Source organism: Mirounga angustirostris, unplaced genomic scaffold (assembly GCF_029215605.1).
Source record: "Mirounga angustirostris isolate CCGP_5_RB_7025 unplaced genomic scaffold, mMirAng1.0.hap1 SCAF_4, whole genome shotgun sequence".
Classification (NCBI taxonomy): Eukaryota; Metazoa; Chordata; class Mammalia; order Carnivora; family Phocidae; genus Mirounga; species Mirounga angustirostris.
In genome coordinates, this window is record NW_026991712.1 from 174,136,253 (window position 1) to 174,153,582 (window position 17,330).

General features: G+C 41.7%; 1 protein-coding gene across 3 annotated transcripts in view; it reads right to left on the reverse strand.

Moving 5' to 3' along the window:
* The window catches only part of CDC42 (cell division cycle 42), a 49,614-nt gene extending 33,015 nt beyond the window's left edge, over nucleotides 1–16,599 (reverse strand). The window contains exon 1 of one of the 3 annotated variants that reach the window (XM_045898495.3): nucleotides 16,447–16,598. The gene's annotated coding sequence lies outside the window, so the exon portion shown is untranslated. Of the gene's footprint in view, nucleotides 1–15,506; nucleotides 15,786–16,446 lie in introns of those variants that run through there. The other 2 variants (XM_054513082.2, XM_045898496.3) reach the window with 2 other exon arrangements.
* Nucleotides 16,600–17,330: the final 731 nt, after the last annotated feature.

The following is a 17,330-nucleotide window of genomic DNA, read 5'->3' on the forward strand; positions in this document are numbered from 1 at the left end:
AGGAGAGAGAGTCAATTATATGGTTTCACTTATTTGTGGGACATAAGGAATAGCATGGAGGACACTGGGAGAAGAAAGGGAAAAATGAAGGGGGGAAAATCGGAGAGAGATGAACCATGAGAGACTATGGACTCTGAGAAACAAACTGAGGGTTTTAGAGGGGAGGGGGTGGGGGGATGGGTTAGCCCGGTGATGGGTATTAAGGAGGGCACATACTGCATGAAGCACTGGCTGTTATACGAAAACAATCAATCATGGATCACTACATCAAAAACTAATGATGTATTGTATGGTGACTAACATAATAAAATTAAATTAAAAAACAATAAAGTAAATTATCCTTATACGGTTTGTACTTATTTTAAAATCTAAGCCTTTATTCACATCATCTCTAAACCCTGGATGTCTGGCCTTACAACTCCTCCTATTTCTATCCTAGCTTTCCACCCCCAGTACCTTATCTGAGACACCTTCCCTAAATATTAAAACTGCCCCAAATCTCTGAACCCCCATGGCAAGGCCCTTCTTAGTCCTTAGATCTCATTTCATACTCACTCTTCGCTTCCATGCTCTAACTACACAGGCTTCTTTCTATTCCTCCAATATGCCCTGTCCTTCCTGCAGATCTTTATACTTGCCAGTACTGTTCCCCCTGCTCTTAAAGCTGCTGACTTCTCCTGCGGATCTCAACTCAAATCATCCTCTTCTCAGAAAAGCCTCCCCTGAGCACACTATCCCCAGTAATATCCAGCTTCCTCCCTCCTTACTTCTCTCATATTACCCTGTTTATTTCCTTTATAGTATGGTCATAATCTATAATTATCTTGTTTGTTATACTGCGGTAAAGGAGACATAAAAAATAAGGACATCTCTATAAAGGTAGGGACTCTGCTGTGTCACCAGAATACAGTTCAATATTGAACACAAAACAGGCACTCACCAAACAAATGAATCACACAACTCAGTACTGGATCATGCTGGTTTTATTCACGTGTTTATTCTAATAGATTTTAAGCTCTCTGAAAAACTAAGCTTGCACTTCCCAAGGGACCTAATGCAGTACTGACCTTATATTAAGGGGAAAAAAATTTTTTTAATTAAAAAAAAAAACTTTTAAAAATCTTGCTAAAGTTAATAACATGAAAAAAGCATGGGATTTCTAAAGACAGGCAAATATGGGTTCAAATCTTAGCTCCACTTCAGTATGTGTGATCCTAGCAAGTTACTTCACTTGTACACGGTAAGTTTCTCATCTAGGAAGTAACATCTATCTAACTTACAAAATCTACGAAGTAACATCTAACTTACAAAACCGCCATAAAGAGAAACGATATATAGGGGCACCTGGGTGGATCAGTTGTTAAGCGTCTGCCTTCAGCTCAGGTCTTGATCCCAGGGTCCTGGGATCGAGCCCCACATCCGGCTCCTTGCTCAGCGGGGAGCCTGCTTCTCCCTCTGCCCGCCACTCCCCCCTGCTTGTGTTCCCTCTCTCGCTGTGTCTCTGTCAAATAAATAAATAAAATCTTAAAAAATAATAAAAAAGAGAAATGATGTATATAAAGCAACTAATATATCACTTGGCACAGAATAAACACCTAATATGGCATTCTCAACCCCAACTAAAACTTGCAAAAACCAAAATGGCCCTAAGATAAAGATCAGAACTACAACTGTTAAATGAAAGCATCGAAACACTATAAATAAGAGGAAACTCAGAAAAATCCTCACTTCTTGACAGGCTTATTTGCTCAATTAATCCTTTCTAAAATCCCCATACTCTGATCTTGAACAGTTTAAACTAAATGTCATGTGTGTAGTCAGAGGATTCGGAATGTTACAGAAAGGGTTGTAATCCGACTCTATTTTAAGAAGAGATAAATTAACATTAAGTTAATTCTACAACAAGTATTTATCGGGTCTCTAATATGCTCAAGGAAGACAATCTAGTTGTCTAGCACAAAGTAGTTGTTAAGCACAGAGGCTTTCAAGTCAAGCAGCCCTGAACTCATATCCCCCTTCTTGTGCAACTTTGGGCAAGCTAGTCAACCCCTCTAAGACTTTGTTTCTCCAGGGGCGCCTGGGTGGCTCAGTCGGTTGAGCGTCTGCCTTCGGCTTAGGTCATGATCTCAGGGTTCTGGGATAGAGCCCCATGTCGGGCTCTCTGCTCTGCGGGGAGTCTGCTTCTCCCTCTGCCCCTCACCCCTCTCGTGCTCTCTCTCTCTCTCAAATAAATAAAATTAAATTAAAAAAAAAAAGACTTTGTTTCTCCAACCATAAAACAGAAATAGTATTAACATCATAGGTTGTAAGAATTAACTGAGTTACTCTTCTGTAGAGCACTTAACACTCAAATATGAGCTCTTTCTTATCATTGTAAAGTAACCCAGATAAGCAATCAATTTAGAATCTGGTTATCTAGACAATCTTGTATAGGGGGTTGTGTTTATACTCCATCAAAGTGCTAAGTGAAAGCCAACCACGTACTCTTCAGAACAAAATCTGGTTTTGGATTAGGACGTAATACACAAGGCAAATTTTTGCTTTCAAATCAACAGAAAAATAAGAAACAAGGCTTCCCCATCTGGGCCAACACCAACCAAATTTAACATGTACATTCTTTGACCCAGAAACTCCATTTCTCCAAGTATGCAAAGAGGTAAGCATAAGGATATTTACCACAGCCTTGCTTATAGGAACAAAAACAGAAGACTACCTACATGTGAACTAACAGAGGACTGGTAAGTTATAACACAAAGGAATATTACACAACTATTAAAAAGAATGAACAACAGTGCCTGTTATAGACAAAACTGTGCCCCCACCCCCAGAATGTTTATGTTGAAGTCCTAACCCCCAGTACCTCAGAATATCTGACAGTATTTGGACATAGAGCCTTTAAAGAAGTAATTAAGGTAAAATGAAGTGATATTGGTGGGCCCTAACCCAACATGGCTGGTATCCTTATAAGGAGATTAGTACACAAACAAAGAGGGAAGATCAGATGAAGACACTAAGTAAGCTACCTATAGGGGCACCTGGGTGGCTCAGCATCAGGCTCCCTGCTCCATGGGAAGCCTGCTTCTCCCTCTCCCACTTCCACTGCTTGTGTTCCCTCTCTCGCTGTCTTGCTCTGTCAATTAAATAAAATCTTTAAAAAAAAAATTTTTTTTAAATAAATAAATAAAATAAATGTCAGCTATCTATAAGCCAAGAGAGAAGCCTTTAGAAGAAACTAGACCTGTCAACACCTTGATCTTGGGCTTCTAACCTCCAGGACTGTCAGGAAATAAATTTCTACTATTTAAATCATCTAGTCTTTGTTATGGCAGCCCTAGCAAACTAAACAGTGCCAACATGGAAGACCCCCAAAATGTATTAAGTTTTTAAAATGCAGGGGTGCCTGGGTGACTCAGTTGTTTAGCATCTGCCTTCAGCTCAGGTCATGATCCCAGGGTCCTGGGATCAAGCCCTGCATCAGGCTCCCCTGCTCAGTGAGGAGCCTGCTTCTCCCTCTCCCTCTGCGTGCTGCTCCCCCTACTTGTGCTCACTCTGTCAAATACATAAATAAAATCTTTAAAAAAAAAAAAAAAGTTTTTAAAATGCAAAGTACATGGGGCATCTGGGTGGCTCAGTCAGTTAAGCATCCAACTCTTGATTTTGGCTCAGGGTTGTGGGATCAAGCCCCACATCAGGCTCCATACTCGGTGGGGAGTCCACTTGAGATTCTCTCTCTCCCTCTCCATCTGTCCCTCTTACATTTGTATTCCCCTTTAAAAAAAATAATTCCACTTTAGACAATTTATCCAAAATGAATAAAATAGTTTATCAAGGAAAAACAGAATGCTATTTACAGTAAAATAGTTAATGCAAGAGACAAGTGATGAAGTAACAATATACACAAGATGAAATGCTATACATATTAAAAATAGTTATGAAGACTACCAACATGATAACACGATATTATTAAAAACATATATTATTGGGGCACCTGGGTGACTCAGTCAGTCAGGCGTCTGCCTTCAGCTCAGGTCAAGATCCTAGAGTTGTGGGATCGAGCCCCATGTCAAGCTCCCTGCTCAGTGGGGAGCCTGCTTCTCCCTCTGCCCCCCTCCCTCCACTCATGCTCTCTCTCTCACGCTCTCCCAAATATTTAAAAACAAACATACACTATCACTAATTGTTAAAATTTTGAGTTCTCATGTGTAAAAAAAAAAAAAAAAAAAAATGCAAAAGGCGTTAAACAGTAGCTATGTTGGCATGTGTGTGGGGGTCAGTTAAAGAACAAGACCCAAGCACCTAACAGATCTTATCCAATCTTCCCTGCATCAGGACACAAGTTGGGACTTAGAGCATGTTACAATAGGCTTCTGTTCTTCCAAGAAACAACTCTATTAACTATAAGTCAGCAAGATATTTAAGTGCCTGTTATAGCACTACATTGGGTAAGACAGAAACCCTGCCTTTAAAGACCTTCAATACATTTCAATAATTTACTGAATGCCTGCCTACTCTGTGCCAAACACTATGCTAAACAGCTTTACATACATCATATATCACATCATATATTTTACTGGTTTTAAGCATTACAGGGGAACACAGTTATAGTAGTCTTGCTAAAAAATTACACTATAAACTACAAGTGCCACAGATTTTCAAAAGAGTAATGATAAATATGGGAGACTGGTCTAGAAGAATGTTAGAATAAATCTCTAGTTAAATGGAATATGAGCAGAAAGAGTACAAGTAGTGCCAACCTGCAAAGTGGAAGAAACAAAAAAAACTGGCTAAGTCCAAGTCATACAGACTCTGAAAGCTTAGCAGAGGAGTTTTCATTTAACCTGGGTAGGAAACTCATGAAGAACAGCTTTGTTTTAGACTATCAATCTTGTACCTGTATCCCAGGGTGGACTGTCAAAGGTAACAAGATAAAGTAAAGTAACTCAGCTAAGAAACTACTTTAATAATGAAGGATATGCACTAGGGTAGAAGCATGGAAAAAGAGTAGAAATAGTTGATGGGCTTGGGAGTGGAGGATGGGTTTAGGAAGATGGCAGATTATGAGGAATTTTTTTATTTTAGGAAATTAGAGGACTGGTTTCTACCCACAAATGGAGAAGTTAGAAGAAGAAACCTTAAGGTCAGGCTATATGTTCTTAAAGCCCTCTTGTAAGAAAACACACAATAGCCTTTTCACAATCAGTACACAGTAATTTGGTCTGAAGTCTTATCAAGGATGAAATCACGAGCCAGCCTGTATCAGAAATCCCACATACAAGCATACATTTGCAGCAAAAACTAAGTCACTATATTCCCAAGGCAACAACATACACCGTAAAATGAATGACAAGCTGAGAAAGTTTCCTTTGAAAAATTACCTACTACAACAAAAATTACCAACTACGACATGCCAACTACAAAACTAACCATGACTTCCTTTGTTACATCTGATGAGGCAGAGGTACCTTCATTCAGATTCTCACAGAATCTGTCTTACAAACCACAAGCCAAATTTTAAAAGACAAGATTACCAAGGCTCTAAATCAAAAAAGTCTACCAATTTTGATGCAGAATTTATTGTTAATGGGGTGAACTTTGACAGAAGCATTCAACCATATACTTCAAGGCATAGTTCGACAAAAATAATAAGAGCAGCTGTAACATTGGCACCAAAGTCCATGTCAATGCAGGACACCCGGAAGGAGGGCAGACGTTTCAGTTTGGTTGCACAGATTAAGTGTATTTTATCCACTCTCAGAGAGCAAGAGAAACAAAAACAACAAAGAAAGAGTTGCAAATACTTTGAAAAATAACCAATATGTGTTGGCAACAAATCTGCCTTTTCAAGAGCACTTTCAAACCAAAGCAACACCATCAAAGCACAAACTTCTACTTTGACCATCAATTGTTTCTATGGTTAATACACCGGGAAACTAAGCTACTAAAATGGTACTCCAAATGCATTATGAAATACACTTGCTTCATGTTCATTTTTAAAGATTTCCTATAAACTTAAGCGTAACAGTACTTGTCGCTGATTAAAAGCAGTTACATTTGTTCTCTCTAGAATGCTCTTGCCTGGATAGCCCATTCAGTCATCCCCACAGGTCTTTGCTTGAATGTCAGTTTGGAGAACTCCTCTACCTTATTTTTTTTTTTTTTTTTAAGATTTTTATTTACTTGATAGAGAACTCGGGAAGAGGGAGAAGCAGGCTCCTGGCTCATGCCTCATGTGGGGCTTGATCCCAGGACCCCGGGATCATGACCTGAGGCAAAATCAGATGCTTAAGCCACTGAGCCACCCAGGCAGCCCTCCTCTAATTTTAAACTGCAGCCCAAGTTCTATCAAACTCCGAAGCACTCCACTGTACCCTACCACCAGCCCTCCCTGATCATCCGCCCCTTCGTTTCTCTCCAAACTATGATGTAAATCAAGAGGGCACAGATTTGTTTGGACCTATTTCATCCACTGCTTTATCCCCAACCCCTGGAACAGTGAATGACACAGAGCAGGCACTCAGAGTTGCTGAATTCATAAATAGGATAGTATGGGTGAATGATGCAGCAGGTCAAAAAACAGGTTCTTTGCATTCAGAATATCCCCTTTAACGGGTCCTCTAGGCTCCTAAACCCTCTTCTGTTACTACCTGGGTAAAGAACCAAAAGCAAACAAAAATTTAATTGCTACCCTTCTGAAGCGAAAACTCATATTCCTAAGGTATAAGGCAAGTCCACAACCTGAACCAGCTGGAGTAGCTAACACCAAGTGTTTGAAGCTACCCAGTATTACTGTCGGGGAATACTCTGTCCTCTGTTCTGGGAATGCCCAATTCTACCAACTTTTAAGCTAGCAAAAAACAAACGAACAAACCAAAAACAACAACAAAAAAAACCTCCTAAAAAAGCAGCATTCCTAAGAATTAGGTGTATCACATTGTGACTGCAACTGTACCACAGTGGAACAGTTAATGTACATCTTACACTCAGTAGTTTTAGATAATGAAAATATATCTAGTCTAATTTTGGAACAATTCACTTAGATTTAAATTAACTGAAAGTGTATAATGAACTTAAGGAATCACAAAACTGCCAAAAAATTATCTCTAGGATTTAGGTCTTCATAAAAATCTTTAGCATTAATTAATCCATTTTAAAAGGTGCTCCTATGTATTGTTTCTTTTTAGAAAAATTTTTACTTGGTGTTTTTTTAAATATTTGTAAAAAATCATCTCATTTTCATATTAAAAATAGAGACTGAAAGCAAGAGAGACAGATTTATATTTTATAAGAGCAAAAATGATATTAATTTCTCCAAATGAAAGTAGCAGAGATAAAAGATCTGGTTTCAGCAGAAAACAAACTTTCGTATCTTTAACACAGGTCACATCCAGGACATGAATTAATCTTGCTCCTGAAGAAAATGTACTCAAATTACTGAAAAATAGTAATTTTTTTAAAGAAATACCACAGCCCAACCTAAGTATCTAAACCTGACCTGGATATATAAAGTTATATCTAGTTATATCTTTCCCCTCTCTCCCATCTCTGGTATAAGTGAAATGATTTTTCCTGACTCTGATTTAACTAGAACCATGGACAAGTTTTAGGAGAATATACCTTCACTGCCACGTAATAGGTGCAACATGAAAAAAAAAACATTCATCTAAAAGATAGGATCCGAGGTAGGAGTTTTCTCAGAGGCAGGGATGAGGAGTATGTGTGACAAGGCAGAGAAAGCAAAAGAAATGTCAAATGGTAAAATACAAAGACTTCATAGATTACTGTACCAGCTCCTAAAAAAACTTAACTTCTCATATATATGAACAATTATTTTTTAAAAACATCATATAAATTCTTTGAATCACAAATAAAACAATTATGAATTCTATGACTTTCAGGGGGTGCCTAGGTGGCTCAGTCGGTTAGGCGTCTCTCTTCAGCTTGGATCAGGATCTCAGGGTTCTGGGATCGAGCCCCACATCCGGCTACTGCTCGGCGGGGAGTCTGCTTCTCCCTCTCTCTGCCCCTCCCCCTGCTCATGCTCTCTGTCTCGGTCTGTCTCTCTCAAATAAATAAGTAAAATCTTTTTTAAAAATAATAATAAAACAGTTATGAATTCTATGACTATCAGAACATTAAAATGTTGGCTTTGAAATAACTGCAAGCTTTTCAGAATATTGGAAAACAGTAAAATACTCTAACTAGGATCACTGATCCAAGAACAGAAGAAACTGGAGATCGTGACCTCCATTTCAGAGGATTCACTTGCAGCCACTGGACAATCACTTCTCCAGTTCCTAATATTGGTCTGCTTCTCCCTTCCAATGTCTTGCCCCAGTTTTAAGTTGAGATGGAGCTACTTGCCCAGAGACCCCAAAGATGTGTTTTATAAATAACATACTCGGTTCAATCCCAAGAAATTGCAAATTAGCAATTTCTATGCAACACCTCTTGAGTGGGGCTTAATAAACCGAGAACAGATCATCCGTGGCCTCTGCTGAAGTCTCTGTCTCTACCATTCACATGCCTCAGGAACTTGAGAAAATCGTTCCCATTTTTCTATCCATAGCAAGCACTGTTTGGCCACACCAACAGTCCTTGAATCTAATGGAGATTAATAAACCACCAGACACCATGCCTCCCAGTTCATTTTCCCAAAACTTAAAAGGAGCAGGAAAAAAAGGGGGAGGGAGGACTCCAACAAACAAGTTTAAGAAACACTGAATTAAACAGACTCCTAACTTTTCTGAACCTTTAATAAACTTATGTAGATTAGGAATTTCCAAGATGGAGATATAATAACTACAGTTCCCAACTTGATGCCACGCCCCCTGGAAACATCCCTCAGGTATTCTGAAACACACTAGAAAAACACAGGCATTACTCTTAAAATTAAAATTATCCCCTACCCCCATTTCTACTGGTTTAGGAACCCTCAGAATGATCTAACACTCGCTTTGGCCCTGTGGTGACCAGAGCAAATAAATAATATGACCTAAAATAATTCAAACATTTCCACAGCTTATATTTTGTACTACTTATTCTATTTGGACACTTTCTGAAACAAATGCGGGCATTAGATATTGACTTAAACCCTAGCACTCTAATATTCACAGAACTATTCATTTTTTTTCTCTAGTTAACTGATAAATGAAAATTTATATTCTAAAATCTAATAGTTTGAAGTGCCTGGGTGGCTCAGTTGGTTGAGCGTTGGACTGTTGGTTTTGGTTTAGGTCAAGATCTCAGGGTGGTGAGACTGAGCCCTGCGTCAGGCTCCATGCTCAGCATGGGTTCTGCTTGAAATTCCCTCTCTCTGCCTCTGCCCCTCCCCCCACGGTCAGCTGCACTCTCCCTCCCTAAAAATATTTTAAAAATAAATAAAATCTACTAGCTTATTTAAAACCCATTAATCTTAAATTCCATAATAAAAATATGGTTTTCTGGGAATCAATGAGTGATATATTGATGGTTTAATTCCACTTCAAAAGATTCTAAAATCAAGCTCCTCTCAAGTAGCATTCAGCTAGTGAAATAAGTACTAGTCGCTACAAAAACAGATTGTATAATGAAAATCCCACAAATACCAACAATTACTTGCTAAGAAACTTTACTGAATTACTTCTCATTTCTCTTCATCTGCTTTTTTTTTTATAAAGATTTTATTTATTTATTTGACAGAGAGAGAGAGACAGTGAGAGAGGGAACACAAGCAGGAGGAGTGGGAGAGGGAAAAGCAGGCTTCCCGCTGAGCAGAGAGCCCGATGTGGGATCATGACCTGAGCCGAAGGCAGACGCTTATCGACTGAGCCACGCAGGCGCCCCTTCATCTGTTTTTATTTTTAAGATTTTATTCATTTATTAGAGAGCAACAGAAAGAGAGAGAGCACAAGCAAGGGGAGAGGGAGAAGCAGGCTCCCTGGAACGCTGGGACCATGACCTGAGCAGAAGGCACACACTTAACCAATGAGCCACCCAGGCGCCCCAGCTCTTCATGGGCTTTTAAACAGATTTCAAAGCAAACCAAAATATACAAATACTCTTAAACTGCCTATCAACAAAACAAATGCATTGTGGCTGAAACCTCACTTAAGCTTTCTTCTATAAGGAATCTTCTTCTCCTACTCCTTAACAAGAATTAACAGCCTCGGGGCGCCTGGGTGGCTCAGATGGTTAAGCGTCTGCCTTCGGCTCAGGTCATGATCCCAGGGTCCTGGGATCGAGTCCTGCATCGGGCTCCCTGCTAGGTGGGGAGCCTGCTTCTCTCCCTCTGCCTCTGCCTCTCTCTCTCTCTCTGACTTTCATGAATAAATAAATTTAAAAAAAATTTAAAAAAAAAAGAATTAACAGCCTCCTTGTATTCTACCTCCATCTCTCCCCCCGGTTTCATTTTCTCTTCATTGTTCTGTTCTCAATCTCTTCTGTTCCCACAAGGAGCAGCAGTCATAATCTTTTTAGCTGAAAAGGATGGCTGTGCCTTAATATCCAACACTAGATGGCTTCATACTGCCACCTGAAACAGAATGGACAGACACAAGAGTGCCTGAGACACTGCTCCCCCAGCTCTCCTGGGGTCTGCAACATGTCTAGCCAGCCAAGAGGAGTCTCATCCATTCACTTCAGTGTGGCATATGAATACTTTTCTACATCTGCCTTGATTTGAAAAGGATTAGGAAACACTACTCTAAAGCATATACTGCACAAGGATAGTACCAGTGGATTTCTCCTACACCAAACAGTTCAAGGAAAAGTTATTAGAAAAAAATTCAATCTAGTCCTTTAAAAAAAGGATGGTAACTAAGTAAGACTAGATTTTAGTTATCAATATTTTCCCTTGAGATTAGAAATATGGTTTATTTCAGGAAAGAAAACAGAAAAGATTTGTTATATTTCACCAGCTAAATGCTAGCTTTGTAGTTCACCTGTTTTCATAACCAACAATTACAGGAATTATCCTTCATAACAATGTTTTCAATAAACGTCATTTGAGTTCAAAAGTGTAACTGATATTCTAAACTAGAACTTAAGATTAGTTAGTACTAAGCGGTAAACAGTACTTTAACAACTTTGCATTCCTGATAGTGAGCACAGACATGAGGCGATTCTACACAATACGCAAGACACTATAACTCACTTCTTTAAAAGCCAAACCGGTTTCACCCACTTTCAGATTAGGATCCTTGCAATACATACTGCTACAGTGCCTAAAAGAAACCAGTTCATACTTAAGTAGGAGGAAAACTAAAAATAAAGCACCCAACTGCTGTTTCTGAAATTCCTTAAGACATCACTCTAGCAGTCTAAAGAGGATGCTTCAAACTTTAATGTGCATAAAAATCATGTGGGTGTCTTGTTAAAATGCAGATTCTGATTCAGTGGGACTGGGATGGAACTCCAAGGTGATCTTACGCTGCCAGTCCAGAGTCCACACACTGTATTTGACTTCACACCCTCGTTTATGTAACACTCATTAAGATAGTAGACAAAAACTTAAAGCAGGTAACAATCTCCACTTCATTTAATAATTTTTATGGTTTCATGAGATTAATCTGGGGGAGTGGTGGTTATTAAAATTTTGATTTGAAAAAAAATTTGTTTTAATTTTGATTTGGGGGGGAAACCCAGCTTCTCAAACATGAGGGCCTGAGAGAGGTTGTAATAATAACAAGAACACACATCTATAGAGCACTTAGCATGTGCCAGTGAATTGTCTTAAATACTTCACATAGATTAACTGATTTGATTCTCATAACAACACTGTGAGGTAGGGACTATTGCAGGCCCTGTTTTACAGAAGGTAAACCTGAGTCACAAAGACATTACTTAGACTGCACATAGAGAGTAAATGCAGGATTTGAACTCAGGCAGTCTGGTTCCAGAATCTACACCTTTAATTATGATACTAGTAGTACAGCTCCCAAGAGAGCAGAATTAAAATGGCAAATCACGGGGCGCCTGGGTGGCTCAGTCATTAAGCGGCTGCCTTCGGCTCAGGTCATGATCCCAGGGTCCTGGGAGCGAGCCCCGTGTCAGGCTCCCTGCTCGGCAGGAAGCCTGCTTCTCCCTCTCCCACTCCCCCTGCCTGTATTCCCTCTCTCGCTGTGTCTTTCTCTGTCAAATAAATAAATAAATAATCTTTAAAAATAAATAAATAAAATAAAATGGCAAATCAGAATGGCTTACTTTTGGAGAAAATGATGCACGAGTTAAAGAGCTGAGTGAGCAACAGAGGTGACCGATGGCCAATTATTGGTGAATCCCAGGACTTAACAATATACAGTTTTTTCCTATATTAGAAACTATTTTGGACTTCAGCTAATAATAGCTAAATATGTGATAAATATTTCTCTACAGTATTTTTTTGTAATGTTTTATTTTATTTATCTGAGAGAGAGAGCGTGCATGCATGAGAGAGGGAGAGAGAATCTGAAGTAGACTGAGCACCGACCGCGGAGCCCCACTTGTGGCTCAATCTCACCACCCTGAGATCATGATCTGAGCCAAAATCAAGAATCAGACGCTTAACCGACTGAGCCACCCAGGCGCCCCTACAATATTTTTTTAAAGAAGGAAAACACCTGGTTTCATGGGGTGCCTGGCTGGCTCAATCAGTAGAGCGTGCAACTCTTGATCTTGGGGTTGTAAGTTCGAGCTCCACACTGGGTGTAGAGATTACTTAAAAATAAAATCCTAAAAAAATTAAAAACAACAACAACAACAACAAACACCTGGTTTAACTTCATGCAATAAGCATTCTGAGACCAATGTCCCAGGGGCAACTAGGGAAGAAGAGTTTTAACATCCAAGAATTATAACAGAAGCAGTAGCAGACATAACTGAAATAATAAGTAATGAAAACTGCTTTAACAAAAATATTTTGGACTGACAGGATGAGTAACTAAAAGTAGAAACTGGTAAGGGACAAAGCATAACATGACCAGGAATTTGATACTGTTGAGCAAGGTGGAAAAAGTGGCAAAAATAAGCTGCTATAGCAAACAAAAGAAAGAGAGGAAAGAAGCAAACATTAAAGTCTAAATAAGAACTGGTCATCAGAAAAAACTTTCTAAGCGATGGTGAACAGTCCAGACAGTACAGCTATGGAAGACACTGGACTAAACAGATGGATAAGATCAAGCAAGAGTAGATTAGTAATCATCACTTCAATGAGACTGAATACGGATGTGACTGACCAAGCACAAGTCTCAGGAAACACAGTAAACAAGCCTATGGAATATGCAGAAAGAGAAAACGTTAACCCTCAGACATCATTAAATTCATTCATTTGACAAACATTTCTTGAGACCTACTACATATCTGGCACTATTCTAGGTGCTAGGGATACAGGGGTGACCATGCCAGGTCAAAGTCCCGCCCTCATATCACTTACATTCTGGTGGGGGACACTAATAGTTCTGAAAGAGAACAATGAATAAGGCATTATCATAAAAGCCTAGAATGAAGCCCTTTAATATAGGAGGATACATGGAACTATTCATGGGACATAAGTTAAGAAAATAGTAATCCCTCCTTAACCCTTATAGACTGAAGTGCTTCTCACTGTGTTCCTTATCCTCTCAAAAAGACCCTAAAAACACTAAAGAAATGCATCTAAAATGTATCTAGAAATAAAAGGACAATCTGACTTTTACTCCCAAAAATGCCTATAAATACTACTCCCAGAAAGGCACAATAAATTGTACTTCAAAGTTTTCCAAATGTGACAGCTCCTGAATCAAAACATTTTATTAGTGTAACCATCTTAAAAATAACTAGAAATGCGGGCGCCTGGGTGGCTCAGTCGTTAAGCGTCTGCCTTCGGCTCAGGTCATGATCCCGGGGTCCTGGGATCGAGTCCCACATCGGGCTCCTTGCTCAGCACAGAGCCTGCCTCTCCCTCTGCCTGCCTGCCACTCCCCCTGCTTATGCTCTCTCTCTCTCACTCTCTCTGTGTCAAATAAATAAATAAAATCTTAAAAAATAAATAAATAACTAGAAATGCTTTTCTAATAGACCAAATGCTTTTCTAAGCAGGAAAAGTATCTGAATAAAGGAAAACCAATCTTGAAATTACAGAAAATATCAAGATTTGGTCTCGTTGGGCTTTAAGAATTTTACAGATGTTTGATTTAAGCCCGCTGACCTCCACTGCTGTAACATGGGCCTTAGATTCACAAAAAACTTAAGTTTAACTGAATACAGGTTTTGGTTAGTATCAGAAAACATTTTAAGAGAATGTGATACCTTCCGGGTCTTGAAGAAATTACTAGAAAACAGCTCATTTTTAATACTCAGTTAACTATCAATCTCTTATCTCCTTGCCTCAGTTTAAAAACTGTAAATTTGGGCGCCTGGGTGGCTCAGTTGGTTAAGCAACTGCCTTCGGCTCAGGTCATGATCCTGGAGTCCTGGGATCGAGTCCCACATCGGGCTCCCTGCTCAGCGGGGAGTCTGCTTCTCCCTCTGACCCTCCCCCCCCCATGCTCTCTCTCTCTCATTCTCTCTCTCTCTCAAATAAATAAATAAAATCTTTAAAAAAAAAACTGTAAATTTAAACCATTCTGCTACATTTTAAAAGGAAAGATGCAAATTGACGTATGTATATTTTAAACTTCTTAAATGTAGAAGTCTCAAGAAATAAGGCAGCAGGGAGGGTTTTTAAAACAAAATACCACATTATGACAGATGTATTTCAGAAGATCCAAGCTCAATACCTATCCAATCATCTACAACACCTTACACACCACAAAAAGTTGATTTAAACCTACCACTTCTTTTAAGTGTTTCTTAACAAGCAATGTTCTCTCTACACACAAGAGAAACAATAAGAAAGTACTTGTTCCAACATGAACTACCCTTATTACAATGCCATTACACAATGGGATCTCATTTGCTTTACAATGCTAACATTCTTCTGTGCTATAACCCTGTAATCAATGAAGGATATACAATTGGGGATGTATGTAATATTCTGGGGAACAAATACCGTGATCCCAAAAGTCTGAAAATGTTACTTAAGTGTTTTTGGTTAAAAATCCGAAAGGCGTTTTTAATCACAAAATTAAATTACCTAGCAAGCAAAGGTAAGGCCTAAAATGAACTGATTCTCTTTCCACCACACCCTTGCCACAAAAAGCGCACGTGAGCCAGCTTAGGTCTGTACGTGCATCAGTTAAGTCATAAGGGAGAAGTTAAGCAGTCTGAAAAAGTCATTTTGACCAAAGAAATGCTCTCACAAATCACTTCATTGGACTGCAACGGGATCTTTAAAGTTACTGCCTACACAAGCGGCTGTAGATGCTGTCTTATCCCTGGCACAAGCTAATCTTGAGATTTTAAACCTTCCTGGCTTTTAGATGCCTTTGAGACAGCCAAAAGATTTCAAAGGATCGTCTACGAACACGATGCGTTGGGAAGCAGGCAGGATGTGCCACTGAGTGCCCAACTGAGGCTGCAAAACGCTGTCTTCATTCGGTGAGTCCCTGACTTGTAGGAGTTAAAACTCTCACCCCTTATATTGAGATGACGTAATCCTCCACACTGCATTTCTCTTGGACTTAAAGGGGAGGAAAAAACAAATGAACAAAGAAAATTTCACCCTTATAAGAGGAATTAAGCAAGCGGCAGAACGAGAGTTTCGAGAGGTGGTTAGGTAACTCCTTGAAAGGGAAGCTTCAGCTGAATAAGCAAGGAGAATTGGAGAAGCAAACGGAAATGGTGCTAGGAACTCAATCTAAGGCCGGAATAAAGGAGCCTGGACAAACAGCGACCCGGCCCGCCAGACCGCGCGCCGGGCCGCGGGGCTGCGGAGGGAAGCGCGTCGCAGGCACAGCCCGGGGCAGTCCGCGAGCCGCCCCCTCCCCGGCCGCCACTTCCCCGTCGCGCTAGCGATTCCGCTCCCCTCCCCCCCGCCCGCCGCAAAATGTCCGCGGCGGCGCCCGGAGAAGCAGGAAGTCCAAGCCGGAGCGCAGGGGACAGACCCGGCCCGGGAGCCCAAGCCACCCGCGAGCGGCTCCGCGGCCCCGGCCCTCCGTGCCCCGGCCCGCCACCCGTCCTCGGAGCCCGCGGGGCCGCGCCGGGGGGAGGGGGCCCCAGGCGGCCGGGATGGGTGTGACCCCTTCCTTCCGCCGCTCCCGGTGACAGCCCGGCCCCGCCCGCGCCCTCAGGTCGGCACCCCGCGCCGGGGCCGCGCACCTCTCGGCGGCCGAGCGCCCCCGCCTGCCCCGCCGCCACCCTCTCCCCTCCGCTCCCCGACAGAACCCGGACCCGCGCTCCCCGGACGGCGCCGCGCGACGAGTCGGACACCCTTCCCCGCGCCCCGCACTCCCAGGGTTCCCGGGATCCCAGAGGCGGGGTGTCCCCACGGACGGGGAGAGGCCGGGGACCGCGCGCCGGGGACGGGACCGTGGGGGAGCCGCTCCCGCGGGGAGCCTCGGGCCCCGCACTCACCTCAGCTTCTCCGCCGGGGCGTTGGCAGCACTGCGCGGGGTCTCCTCGGCTGCCGGACAGGGGCACGCGCCTGACGTCAGCACGCAGGAGACGCAGGGTTGGGTGCCCGCGGAAGTGGGCGGGGCCCGGGGGCGAGTCCAGGCGGAACGGTTGGAGGCGGGGCCCGAGTTCATCCCCCGCCCCGGCTCTGGCCGGTTACCGCGCACGCGCCGACCGGCTCGGCTCGCTAGTTCGGAGCTAAGCTTTGCACCTCTTTCTCCGACGGTTGTGTTTGCTACAGTCATTTGCAAAGCGCTGCCACTAACAATGCTTTTGTTCCTTTCAACCTTCTGAGGCGAAGTATTATCATCGCTATTTTGCAAAAAAAGACGGAGGCTAAAAAAAAAAAAAAAAGACGGAGGCTTTGACTTGCTTGCGGGCAATGACTTGCCTGAGACCACCCTCCTCCCAGGCCTGCATTGGGTCCTTCGTGGCCCGCCACGCTTCTCATCTGCCTACACCACACTGTCCCTCGCTCCAGTCATTTCGGCAGTCTTTTGGTTCCGGGACTTCCTCCCTGCTACAAGGCCTCGCACTGTTTCCCCTGGCTTCCTCTTCTTCAGCAGCCTTTGGTTGGCTCTCAGCCCTCAAATGTCACTGCCTTCCTGATCACCCTATCCTCACAGCACCTGTTTATCATCTGTCTTCCCTGCTAGTGTGCAGGCTTTGGGAGAATAGGAACTCTCAATCTTAGTCTCAGATGTTTCCCAGTGTTACAGGAAAATCGCTTATCTTAATAATACTTCATTTATTGATGACTACCACAGCTATTTGGCCAAGAAAGACACCTATTTCCTATATCTGATATATTTTCTTCTGAGTTTTTCAACTGCACAAGAAGAATA